This window comes from Prosopis cineraria, unplaced genomic scaffold, assembly GCF_029017545.1.
Source record: "Prosopis cineraria cultivar Desert tree isolate PC_DT_omini unplaced genomic scaffold, ASM2901754v1 PC194, whole genome shotgun sequence".
Classification (NCBI taxonomy): Eukaryota; Viridiplantae; Streptophyta; class Magnoliopsida; order Fabales; family Fabaceae; genus Prosopis; species Prosopis cineraria.
In genome coordinates this window covers 1-11,310 of record NW_026555521.1, presented here as the reverse complement: position 1 = coordinate 11,310, position 11,310 = coordinate 1, and the positions used below count along the sequence as shown (strand labels likewise).

Here is an 11,310-nt window from a genome sequence, read left to right as displayed (position 1 = left end):
ACTTTAGTTTTGCTGCATCAATAAAACAACTAAGACGTGAGGCCAGTCCCTTTTTAGCGGCTTTACTTTTTATGGGTCTTTGCCTCAAGGTTCCACTTTCTTTAATTAATCTGGCCACTGGTTTCATTTGTGTGTGTTCTGTGACTTATAGTAGGTTCTGAAGTGACTTTAGTTGCTGTGTGTCGGATTGCAATGGGACCGATTGAGACTAAGTTTACTGTTACTGATGTCTTGGGGCCTAATAAAATCATTTGGACCATTTTCTTTGTCAATGTAATAGGGGAGAATTTTTTGGCCTCTATACTGTGCTGGATGCCAGAAGGACCTAGTGAGGAGGAAACCGTTCTCTGTAAAGTTAGTAGTCGACCAAGCTTGGTGGGATCATTGTTTGTAATTTTCAACCTTTTCTCTAGAACAATCTTAATTAATGTCATTTTGAGCTTATTAATGCTAAAAGAAATAATTCTGAAATTTAATGCTTGTTGCTATGTATTTGAGTACTTTACTGAAGGATCTTTCTCTGGAGCTAGTTGAAGTTCTTCTCATCAGCGATCCTGATACTGATAAGTTTGAATTATCTCCTGACGTTGCTCTGTGTTTTGAATTCAAGTTCTTTATCTTTGTTGCTGTGATTTAACCAGTGTTCTGCTTACATGGACGTTTGTGTCGGCTCCAAACGGTCTCGAAGGCTTTGAACATTTCCCTGGTAAAGTTTGACTTTTTGAGCAGGTCGTTGTGTCTGCTTACATTTATAATTTCATATGCCTCGCATAACTTCGATAGCTTTTGTAAGAAGAGTTCTTTGAAAGGCCTATATTTCACGAAAAGGAAAGTCATTTTTTTTTTTAGCATGAAAATAACTAATTCACCCTAAATAATTGTTTATATTTTTCTTAGGATATTTTATCAAGATTACCATGTTTCTGTTGCTCATTTTTAATTCTCATGTTTTAGGCAAAAAAATAATCTCATGTCTATTTTTATAATATCAAGCATATATTTTACATTGCAAGATTCTATTCTATTCTCATCTTTATTCCTATTTTCATTCTATTAGATATCTTTTCGTTCCACCAAATATGGTCTTACAATAGGGCCTCACTCATTTTGGCAATTTCTATTTTCTTTGAGATAGTTTTGTAACGGCTTTTCGTTATATTTTATTATTAACCTAAATCTAGCTTCTTCTTGTGCTCCTTTTCCCCAAATCCCAAGTTTATTAATAAAAGTTGAAGACATTAAATTTATCTCAATTTTAAAACTGGTAACATTTGAGCCACAAATTTAATGTCTCGGTCTAATTATTTTAGTAATTTATCAATTATATTTACGCCATAACTCAAGTTAAAGAATTTATATTTACACCAACCATTACTTGGTGTTAACACTGGTGCTTTTGAGGAGGCTTTAACACTGGTGCTTTTGAGGAGGCTTTAGACATGGTGAGCCCACTGTTGTGGTCTCCTTCATTTCCTATTTCCTGTAATAATTTTCTTTCACAAGATCTGATGTTAGGTCATGGTTTGTCTTCCAAATTTGCTCAATTCTTCATCGAATCAATTAGATCTGCTGATGTTACCATAAGGGAAATGATTCTATATGGCATATTGAAATTTAATTTATATGATATGTTGCATTTTGATATTTTAAAGGGAAAAAAGTGTGATTGGCTTACGGGGCGGATCTTTTGTTGTGGGATGGGTCTTGTAAATAGGAGCCCCCTGTATAAAATGAGGCCTAATGTGTTTCATAAAATAGAAAAAAAGGGGGGGTATATTTTTTATTGGAAAATCAGAGGAGTTATTTGACAATCTTTTCCTTTACACGTGGTTTTCATCCCATTACCCCTTTAGGTCCCCTTCCTTTGAATCTTTGGATGACATTAATCTTGAATCCTTTCTGGCGTAGCTTTTTCTCTCGTGCAGACATGATGCAATGGGCCAATCAAATGGAATCCAAGCAAAGTTTGGATGAATGTATTGCTCATCGGTGTATTTGGCTTTGAAGAAATAATGGGATCTTCAATGGTGCCAATACTTGGCATTAGCAGATCAAGATAGGAAGCTATGTCAAATTAAAGTCCTTGGGACGTATGGAATTTATGTTGGAATGAAAGGATGCAGATTTTCTATCAAAAAGTGAAGGGGAAGTTACTGTTCATATTGGAAATACACGTTAGATGACTAAAATTCACCATAAATAATTTTTTATGTGAAGTTTAAGATATTTTATTAACGTTATCATGGTCAGTTGCTCATTTTTGTTTCCCAATACTTTCTCTATTTTTATTCTACCAGTGCATCTAATAAAAAACTGTTCTTATTTCTTTTCCTATCTTCTATGTATATTTCAAATTACAAATCCTATTCTACTCTCTTTTATATTCCCATTTTCATTCTATTAAAAATCTTTGCATTCAACCAACCACGGACGTGTTGTTCAATCATCTATAATTGATTTTCCGCTTTTGACAGGTTGATTGCAGTTTTATTTATCACACCATGTCATGCTTCCGTTGTGTTTCAATTTTAATTTTGTTTTAGTGAGTTTTGTTTCAATTTTAATGCCTGTAGCTGTAATTAACTTATTTCCAATCACCATTCACCTTCCCACCTGATTGATTGATTCTGCAGTCTTATTAATGATATCATCTACAAATAATATCAGTTGCCTCTGTAGGGTTTGCTGCGAAGGGCGCTGCGAGGCGGCAATGAAAGGTAGAATTGGAGGTATTTTTGTCGGTGTATTTTGGCTTTGGAAACCTTCATCCTATATGCCAAACATGGCTTTCATGTTAGAAAGATCTGGGATATGGCTCGTGTCTTTCCATAAAAAATGGATGAATCTTCGCTTCTCAGGTTGGAAATACTAGTAAAATGACTAATCCATCCTAATTTTTTAATATCAAGTTTAAGATATTTTCATTATTTTTTATTGAGGTTATTATGGTCAGTTGTTCTTTTTAATTCCCATTACCTCTCTATTTTTATCCTATCAATCAAATATATAATAAAAAATATTTTTATTTTTTTTCTTATTTACCAAATATATTTTAAATTGTAAAATTCTATCCTATTCTCATTTTCGCTCCATTAAATGTGATTTCTAGCCTTTGTGGCCTTGCTTGTTTGATTGCTGTATTTTTCGTGATATCTTATCATATTAAATCATATGCATAACAAAAATTATAAATATTGAATTCATCTCAATTTTAGAAACCAGTAACAATGCAAATTTAATGGCCGAGAATATTTGTATTAGTAATTTATCAATTATATGTTTTTATCATCCAATTATATTGATCGGCACTGCTTATGCGTGACGAAAGTCGAAAGCACGAGGCGCGCTACGTGACTCAATGCAGGGACTCTTGTCGCGGATGTGATGCAATGGGCCAACTAATGGAATCCAAGCAAAGGTAAAATGAAAAGAATTGAGCAGGGGGTCACTCTTGCAATTATTTGTCAGTGTATCTGGCCTTTGAATAAATAACAATGGAGTCTTCTATCGTGCCCATACTAGCAAATCGGAGGCTCTGTCGGATTAAGGCCGAAGCTATCAATGGAAGCTTAGACTGGAGACACAAGTGGGATATAGTCTCGGCGGCTGCCGTGGGATAGTCCGAAACCATGAGGACAACATGACACGGAGATTCTGTGTTATTTATCACGCTAAATTGATTATAATTCTTAAGAATTTGATTGAATCCCCTTTTTATTGTCCCTCTTTTCAGTCTTCTGGGACCAATAGATAATATTTGTGTCGACGTTGGGGCTTAATTTACAGATGACCGTTCAGAAATCAGAAATATATCAGCGAACATGGAAAATAGTTATTTTAATATATTCAATCGTAGACTTGTATTCTTCTAAATTATAAGATTTTAATATTGATTAAAATATATTTTCAGCTAAATTTTAGCTCTAATTCTTTAAAATTTATCTAAAATTTTATGAATTATTTTTTTAATTTGTTTATTAAAACATCATTTAATTTTATCAAAAAAACTTTTGCATTAAATTTTTAAATATTAACTAAATATTATGAAATATTAATATATTAAGTTTATTTTTTAAAATAATAATGATTGACAAAAATAATTATTTAAAATCAATAATATTTGAATTAAAGGATTGAAAATATATTTTATAAGATTAAAAATAAAATCTTTTTAAGCATCAAAAATCAAAATACACTAAAATAAAATCTTTTTAAGCATCAAAAATAAATTATTTTTTTTCAAGCATCAATAATATGTGAATCCAGAGTTGCTGAGTTTGGAAGAGAAGCGAAACGTTGCTGTCCCCTCGGCTGCCAGCACCTTTCTCACTTGGGATTGAGAGGAAGCGACGGAAGAGGGAAGAGAGGGAAGAAACGACTACAAATTGACGATGGCGGTGGGGAAGGAAGAGGTAGAGATTTTTAAAGCTCGCTCGGACAAGAGGGATTACAGAAGGATTGTTCTACGGAATTCGCTTGAAGTGCTTCTCATCAGCGATCCCGATGCCGATAAGGTTGAATCATCTCCCGACGCTGTTTTCTGTTTTGAATTCAAGTCTTTTTTAAAATATCTGTTTCTGTTATTTTTCCAGTGTGCTGCTTCCATGGACGTTGGTGTCGGCTCCTTCAATGATCCAGACGGTCTTGAAGGCCTTGCCCATTTCCTGGGTATAGTTTGACATTTTGAGGCGGTCATCGTGTTTTGTTACGTTTTTTATACTTTGAACGACTTCGATTAGGGGAGGGGGCCTCTCCCTTTCCTTACCTCCTTTTTCGACAAGGAAAAAGAGAGGCAACTCTCCCCTTCGATTACTTTACCCCCGCCTCCCGGGGGGGGCGCGGCTTGACTACTACTTTGATAGCTTTTCAGTTTTGAATATTTTTATTTTGCTAGCTGCATTGGTAAAAACTCGATATTGTTGGAGAGTTGCGTGTTCCAATATACTTTAAAATTAAAATTACTTTTTACATGAATAATCAATGATTGGCTTCCAGCTATTGTCAAGTTGACTTTAACAATAGATGGCTTACCACCGAAGGGGAGACAAGAAACAAGGAAAACGATAGACCTGATCTGGTTACCAAGAATTCAATTTATATTTTAACATTAGATTACTCACCTTAAGGGCGCTTTATCTGAGGATGTGATTGGAATGTTACTTATTTGAAAAATTATTACGTGATGATCAGTTGATTTTTGTTGCTTGCAGAGCACATGCTTTTTTATGCCAGTGAAAAATACCCGGTAGAAGATAGCTACTCCAAGTATATTACCGAGGTAAATGCTGCTATTATTTTTTTGACTAACGCCAGGTGAGCAGGACCACTGGTGCCCACTCAAGTATTGGGTTAACGCTGCCATAATTTTCAGATAGCTGAGACTGTTTAATTCCTTGAGCTGCTGTAGAATTTCCTGTTCAGTTTAGTACTTTAGTTCCGCATTTTTTATTTTATTTACAATTGTATGAAATTGGAGAGACTAAAGGAAATCTTTGATCTCTCATAAGGCTTTTGAAAATTACTGGAAAGTTTTTCAGACCTGAGGCAAGTTAGAGCTAGCCTTGATATAGAATGATGAGCTTATTGCATTTCCTTGATCAGCGCATTAAGCTCTAATAATGATTTAAAGTTATAAAATGATGAACTGAAAGGCAAGTTTATGCTTTTAATTGGCGAGTATTAACAATTAACATTTGGTAATTTGGTCAGAGAGGCTCTAATCTCTTGTCAATGACTGCTTCAACTCAAAACTTACGTGATAGTTCATAATTATTTTTAGTAATATGTCTAATTGGTGCCTCTATTTTTGTGTGTGCATGTGTTGGAGTGTTAGGCCTTTTCATCATTTAACTCTTCTATCTAATGACATTTTTATGAGTGGTGGAAATTTCTAGTGTACAGTTCTTCATTATATCATTTGGCAGTTATGTGACTTCACCCTTGATAGTTGTTTCTTCAATTGTTTTCTAATGACTGTTGTTTTGCCATCACTGTGGTTTGTCTTCATGACACAGCATGGAGGAAGCACCAATGCTTTTACATCCTCTGAGCGCACCAACTATCACTTCGATGTTAACACTGATGCTTTTGAAGAGGCTTTAGACAGGTAGATCCCACAGTTTTGGGTTCTTTCATTTATTATTTCTTATGATAACTTTCATATAGAAGATCTGATGTTTGGCCGTGGTTTGCCTGCCAGATTTGCTCAGTTCTTCATTAAACCATTGATGTCTGCTGATGCTACGACAAGGGAAATTAAAGCTGTTGACTCTGGTTAGCCTATATTTTTTTTAATATTGTCCAATGTCTTGAGCTTTCCCCCCTACCTTCTTATCTTTGTACTCTTCCTTTCTCCTTTTGACAGAAAACCAGAAGAACTTGTTATCTGATGCTTGGAGAATGAACCAGGTGACTATTCTTGGCTTTACTGACTGTAGGGTTGCATAGTAGAAAATGGTAGAAAAGCAAAGTCAAAATTTTATTTTATTACGACATTTATCCTTAAATTTTATTCAATTGGAGTGAAATATCTCGTTTGTTTAGGAAAAGAAGCATTATAGTGTTAATGATCTTTCATTTATCAAGGGAGCTCTTCAGGACTAAACATTCTAAATTGATCTAAAATAGCATTAGATTTACCTGCAATGCTTCAAATGTGTTGGGGCAAGTGGGCAGCAGAAATATTTTTTTGCCAATACCTAAATGAGCTCCCATGGATGTGCTTGCTTCTCCAGTTACTTTAGTTGTGCTGCATCAATTAAAAAGCTAAGACGTGAGGTCAGTCCCTTTTAGTGGTGAATCTATTTTTCTGATTCTTTGCCTTTAGGATCCGTTTTCTTGAATTTTTCTGGCCGTTGATTTCACTTGTCTTTGTTATCTGGCTAATAGTATTGCTGAAGTGACTTTAGTTTGTTGTGTCTTGGATTACTATTGGACTGTTTGAGACTGAGTTTGCACTTACTATGCCTTGGGGCCCAACAAAAATCACTTGGACTATGCATTGTCAAAGAATTGTGGGAGAATTTTTTGGCTTGTATTCTGGGCTGGGTGCCTCCAGCTGGACATGGTTGGGACTTGGGAGGAAACTATTCTCTATAATTGACCATTGGGGATCACCATTTGTAACTCTCAACCTATGCTCTAGATTAATATCGTTTGGCACTGTTAAAGCTAAAAGAAATTATTCTGATCTATAATTGTTTGTTCATATGTATTTGAGTACTTTAATAGCATCTATTACCCTCTCCCCCCTGCATGAAATTGCAATCTTTTCAGCTTCAGAAGCATCTCAGTTCTGAGGACCATCCATTTCATAAATTCAGTACAGGTTAGTATTTTATTTCTTTTATTTTTAATAGTGCTAAAATTTGAGTAGTTGCTTTTATTGGGTGCTTTGTTTTATAGATAGTTTTTTTTTTTTTTTGGTTGATTGGCATGTTGAAAACTTTCTTCTCATTGGTAAACTAAAGCACCCAATTGTGTTTTGGTCTTGCCTGTTTCCTAACCGAGAATTCCTATGAAGTAATGCTTCTTCAAATAGGATTAATTTTTCTCCTTTCTTGCTCTCTTTCTGCTTTGTCACGTTTTAAATAGATACATGAGATTCTAATGGTTTCAAAATAATTGTGAGTTACATAGGGAACTGGGACACTTTGGAAGTTCAACCAAAAAACAGAGGATTGGACACAAGAAGTGAGCTTATCAAGTTCTATGAAGAAAACTATTCAGCCAATTTGATGCGTCTAGTTGTATATACAAATGGTACTAGATCTTTTCTTATATCAGATACTGGTTCTGCTTTTCTTCATATGGCTCTGAATACCACTATTTGTGCCTGAGTATTTTCAAAGCCTTGATAAAATTCAAAATCTGGTGGAAGAGAAATTCTCAGATATTCGAAATATTGACCGAAGTTATTTCCGTCCTCCTGGTCAGCCATGCAAATCAGACCATCTGCAGGTATAATTATACTATTGCAGATTACGTAGTGTTTGACTGATTCAGGGTTTATGCTAATTCTTGTTTGGCTCGTGTGTGTTAGATTCTTGTCAAAACTGTCCCAATCAAACAAGGTCATAAATTGAGAATGTATGGCCAGTAACCCCTGAGATTCTTTACTACGCGGAAGGGCCATGCAGGTATCTTGGTCATCTTATCGGCCATGAGGGAGAAGGATCATTATATTACATCTTGAAAACTTGGGTGGGTTTTATACATCCCTTACATATCTTACAATTAATTTTCCTATAACGTCACCTGGCCTCATTTAAAATAAAGATAAAGAATATTGAGTTAAGGATTGTTGTAAATCATTTTCTGGTAATCCTTTCACTATAGGATGAAAGTGGAACTTAAAGAAAGAGGTGATGCTGGTTTATTGTATGTGGTTTTGATGTCATTAACTTGATATTAATTGTCATAAGTTCTGGTGTTTAATGGAATATTTATATTTATGTTCATCTTTCTTTGTTTCCTCCTCTAGATCAAGATTTCAACCTTCATTTCTATTCTATCCCTCCCTTTTCAAAAAATAACAATCATCAATGCTTAGGTAAGGAGCAGTGGATTTATCAGATGAACTATCAGGCTCCAGCCTATACATTTGAATTTTTAATTTGTTTGAGAGAACCATACATGAAGGAACATGTAATATCAACAAAATCAGGCTCTAGTTATCATATTTATATTGATGGTAATTCTTTGTGGTGGTATTTTACATTCTATTGGTTCTTTTTTAGGACTGGTTTTGTTTTTCACCTTCTTTTTTCTTGGGAACCACTTTTGTCAAATTGAGTTCAGTGAAAAGTACTATAAAAAAGAAGCGATTTGTGTGCAGCAAAATCATTGTTAGCTCTTTTATCCATATTATTGCATGGCTAATTTTAACTAATAAATCTCCTTTTACTGACAATTACTTAAAATAATATGTATATAGATTTGACTCTGTAGTTAATTTTTTGATGGATAAATAATTTTAAATTTTCGTAAGGGTTAACTGTGATTGAGTCAATTTTTTATTTTTCAATCTTATTGAAATGAGGAAAGGGTCAAAATAAGTTTATAGAATGTTTTTAACAAATAAACACATATATAAAATAAATATATGAACTAGCTGTGGAAGGGTAAGAGAAGAATTGAGAAAAAGAAAGGAGTGAATTTGGCACCTAGTGGAGACTGGGTAAAATAGAATAAGGGATGATATAATAACTAGAAATTTGAGTTAGGGCGTTTTTGTATCTGAAAAGTATGGTTTTTTTTGTGGAGAATCAACAAAATTCTGCTTTGTTTCCACAGTAGAAAAGTTGCTTTTGCTATTACCTAAAAGCAGTGAAGTTGCTGAGCAGTGAAAATTGAAATAGGTATCTTTGGAAAATCAGCAGCTTATTTTAGAAAATATGTGGTTTAAACATTGTTCAATTCATATGTAAAGATTTCATCCTGTGGATAGCAGTTCTTAATTCATTTTAGCTTCTATATCTTGTGAGCTGTGTGATTTTATGAGAAGGATTCTGTTTGCAGGATGGGCAACAGGCTTGTCTGCAGGCGAGTCAGATTGGATTTGGACTTTTCTTTCTTTAAAGTTTGTAATTGATCTTACTGATGCTGGTCATGGTTAGATTTTCTCACTCTTATCTTTACCTCTCTTGCTGTACACATCTTATCTCTTTTGGTATTGTCATGTTCACTTGTAAGTATTCAGAATGTGAAGCTGTCATTTTTTTTTTCAGATTACTGAACAAATCCTAGGTGCGATTGTATGTTGGTTTATGGATTTTGTAATTTATTGACATCTCTATGTTTGATTTTTAGATCACATACAGGACATTGTAGGGCTGTTATTCAAATATGTTGAGCTTCTACAGCACTCTGGTGTTTGCAAATGGATATTTGATGAGGTATTTGATTTTTGATAATGGATGAATATGTACAGTAAAAGTGAAAAAGAATTGGAAGGTAACACATAAAAGTGAAAAAGAAGGAATGAACAATCTAGGGATAGGTCAATTTAGAGGGGATACTATGTATTCTCCAGAAGTCACTGTCTACGTTATGATATTCATTAAGCATCAGATATGTGTTGAGATGGCAAGCCCCATTTCCACAACAGCTAGCTTTGCCACATATAAGGTGCACTTTAAGGAAAGCTTTTTGTAGTACCAACCTCTTTGGTTGCTCCCTTAACAACATAGATAGTCAAATGGTTCCTACTATTAAATTGTAGAACGAAGTTCAATTTTAAGTATGTGGGTTGTTATGTCAGATGTATCATTATCTACATCATATGGTGATGATCTTTTGCATCTAACCATCTTCCTGATGGTTTAAACCCATTTTGAAAATTCTGATGTAATTGAACGTGTTTTTGAAGCTTTCAGCTATTGTGAGACCAAGTTCCATTATCAGGACAAGACTCCTCCAATTAGTTATGTAGTTAATATAGCATCAAATATGCAGGTATCCCATCAACTATGTAAATATTTTCATGAAATACTTTTCATGGAAATATTCTTATTGATGCATTTGTTACATGTAGTATATCCCCCCAAAGATTGGTTGGTAGGGTCATCTCTGCCTTCAAAATTTCGCCCAACTGTTATCCAACTGGTGCTGAAACCAGCTTTCTCCAAAACAGTGTTCGGTAAGTACACTAGAACTGTGTTAGCATTGTTATTATTCAAACTAATGTCATATCAGATTAATTAAATACACTCAAGTCAAGGGGAGAAAGATTACTGGGTCTTATGAACTTGGAATTGTTCCATTTATTTGTATGGTGTCAAATTCCTGGTTTAGGAATGCTAAGTGATAATTTATGGACTGTTTATGTTGGTGAAAAATGTGTTTTGCATTTCAATATCAATTGTTAACTGTTAATGAGCTTCTGCATGCTAGCTCTTTGCATTTTTTATTAATGGAAGAAAATTTATGGAAAAAAGCAAAGAAGGTTGATCCATATGTGAAAACTGGAACTATTATGGGGAGAATGTTGATTATTTTTGTGATAGAAAGACCTAAAAAAAAGCCCAAACACACTGGATATAATTAGGGCATTAGATTCTAAAATAAATTCTATAACTTGATGAAATTCAATCGAACACGGCCTATATTGTGACTGTATGATTTGATACTAGCTAAATAGTTCGATTGATGCTTATTTAGTAATCCATTAAACTTCTGATTGAACTCACTATGCTAGGAAAATATTTTAATCTTGAATTTTATAAAACCAGTTAACCTGTGTTTGCTTATGCTTGGAGTAAAATGACAATCTCATTCATTAATGTTTCAGTTGTTGTTGGAAAATATCTT

General features: G+C 34.1%; 1 pseudogene; it reads left to right on the top strand.

The window, feature by feature from the left end:
• Positions 1–4,087: 4,087 nt before the first annotated feature.
• Positions 4,088–10,639, top strand: LOC129295813 (insulin-degrading enzyme-like 1, peroxisomal; annotated as a pseudogene).
• The last annotated feature ends 671 nt before the right edge of the window (positions 10,640–11,310 follow it).